Source organism: Osmia lignaria, unplaced genomic scaffold, assembly GCF_051020975.1.
Source record: "Osmia lignaria lignaria isolate PbOS001 unplaced genomic scaffold, iyOsmLign1 scaffold0035, whole genome shotgun sequence".
Lineage (NCBI taxonomy): Eukaryota > Metazoa > Arthropoda > Insecta > Hymenoptera > Megachilidae > Osmia > Osmia lignaria.
Genome location: NW_027478176.1, coordinates 1,065,001 through 1,067,500, shown reverse-complemented (window position 1 = coordinate 1,067,500; position 2,500 = coordinate 1,065,001). Strand labels below are relative to the sequence as shown.

General features: G+C 37.7%; 1 non-coding gene across 1 annotated transcript in view; it reads right to left on the bottom strand.

The window, feature by feature from the left end:
- Positions 1-229, bottom strand: part of LOC143306770 (small subunit ribosomal RNA) — a 1,923-nt gene extending 1,694 nt beyond the window's left edge. Inside the window, exon 1 of the ribosomal RNA XR_013064086.1 lies at positions 1-229. This exon is cut by the window's left edge and continues 1,694 nt beyond it. This is a non-coding gene — a ribosomal RNA (small subunit ribosomal RNA).
- Between the last annotated feature and the right edge of the window lie 2,271 nt (positions 230-2,500).

Genomic DNA, 2,500 nt, shown 5'->3' with positions numbered 1-2,500 from the left:
TTGGTTTTGATCTAATAAAAGCATTCCTCCCATCTCTGGGTGGAATTCTGGTTTGCATGTATTAGCTCTAGAATTACCACAGTTATCCAAGTAATGTTTTGTACGATCTAAGAAACCAAAACTGATTTAATGAGCCATTCGCGGTTTCACCTTAATTCGGTATGTACTTAGACATGCATGGCTTAATCTTTGAGACAAGCATATGACTACTGGCAGGATCAACCAGGGAGCTTAGTTATTATTGTAAATTTAAATTTTCGTCGTCGGCCCTCCCTGTAAGACCGATCGACGTTAAGCCATTTCTCTTTTGTATGTAACACACATTTCATAAATTTTGTACCTCTTATAGAGGCCAAATATTCTCCTCCTCCTCTCATAAAGCACGAAAATCACTTTCACGCCGTGCATCCATCGTGCAAGCACGTAGACCACACACGCTGGACAATATAATAAAAGATAGCGCGGACAGTGGCATGCTATACAAATCGAGAAAGCGCGTACAGTGATCATGCTGGTCATTTTGCCACCAAATTTTATAATCTTTATCATTAGAGCGGGCCCACCAACCTCGTCTCTGTACTTTATACATTTCTCCTCCATCTGCACACACCTTTTCAAACATTAACGGAGAGAGTTCCTTGGACTTGCTTTAAATGTACATATTAGATATGTTGGAATCTCTCTCCTTTAGAAGTTTCCCCAGCCTTAAAACTTCTTTCATTTTTACTCCTCTCTCCATACTTATTTTCCTCTCTGAACGTATCAGAGAGGATTTTATTTCTGACACCTCTTGACTTTTCTTAAATTCAGGGACGTAATTTTGTTCATAATTCAGTGGACTTTTGTGTATTTTATACTTTAAATATTTCCAAACAGTCTCCCTTCTAAAAGTGATAGAACGAATTTTCGTCTAACACTACTTTCTTGGTTCAAAAATTTTATACAATCTTATAACTTTTTCAGTTTTAACAAATTTTGGTTACAGACAGTTGATGCTCAGTTTGTACAAGTATGCAACATTTATAAGTGCATACAGGTCACCAGCCTTATATTACAAGGCTCACCACATATGGGCCATTCGGTCTTAGACACCGACCCGTGGTAATGCTGTGTGGAGATTAATAATAATCCGCAACGGAAAACCGGAACGAGAATAGTCGAGAAAGTATATTCTCGAGGAGCGGTAGACTGCTTTTCAACCGAAGTCATAAAAGAGCCACACGCTCGACGCTACTCCCGACCGGTCCGAGCGAACCGAAAGTGCCTTCCTATAAATACCGAACGGCCGGCCGCTAGGTCGGCGACGCATGGGCTTACGCCCAGGCGTATGCCTGTGCAAACCGCCGTGAGAGCGTACCATCCCGCCGGCACGGTAAAACTTAGACTGAAAATATCGTCGAACATATCCTTTCATTTTATAACGTTCTATACATGAAAATTAATAAATTAACATGCAGGACATAATAAATTCACATTCTCATGTAAATCATGGGTTTAATTAATATTTTAAAAAATTTTAAAACCGCCCAGAACCGATGAGATGAAAATATTAAAACGATATTTTTGCATTTTCTTACGGTAAAACATTAACAAATAAGCGACTATAGCAATATAAAACTCCATTTGTAATTTAATTAATCAAAATTAATATTTTTTTTTGATTTTTCAGCGATCCAGAACCGATGAGACGAAAACATTAAAACGATATTTTTGCATTTTCTTACGACAAAACATTAACAAATACGAGACTATAACAATATAAAACTACATATGTAATTTAATTAATCAAAATTAATAATTTTTTTTGATTTTTCAGTGATCCAGAACCGATAAGTCGAAAATTTTAACAATCATATTTTTGCATTCTGTACCGTGGATCCATCGTTAAACGCTATTAAACTAACGTCCGTGATGGTATAAATGCAGATTTTCGCTCCGTTTAGCCAAAATAACGAACTTTAGGTGCGCTCCGAAATATTTCAAAGTCCCAGCGGCGTATTGCTTCGCCTCTTAGAACCGATTAGTCGAAAATTTTAACAATCATATTTTTGCATTCTGTACCGTGGATCGATCGTTAAACGCTATTAAACTAACGTCCGTGATGGTATAAATGCAGATTTTCGCTCCGTTTAGCCAAAATAACGAACTTTAGGTGCGCTCCGAAATATTTCAAAGTCCCAGCGGCGTATTGCTTCGCCTCTTAGAACCGATTAGTCGAAAATTTTAACAATCATATTTTTGCATTCTGTACCGTGGATCGATCGTTAAACGCTATTAAACTAACGTCCGTGATGGTATAAATGCAGATTTTCGCTCCGTTTAGCCAAAATAACGAACTTTAGGTGCGCTCCGAAATATTTCAAAGTCCCAGCGGCGTATTGCTTCGCCTCTTAGAACCGATTAGTCGAAAATTTTAACAATCATATTTTTGCATTCTGTACCGTGGATCGATCGTTAAACGCTATTAAACTAACGTCCGTGATGGTATAAATGCAGATTT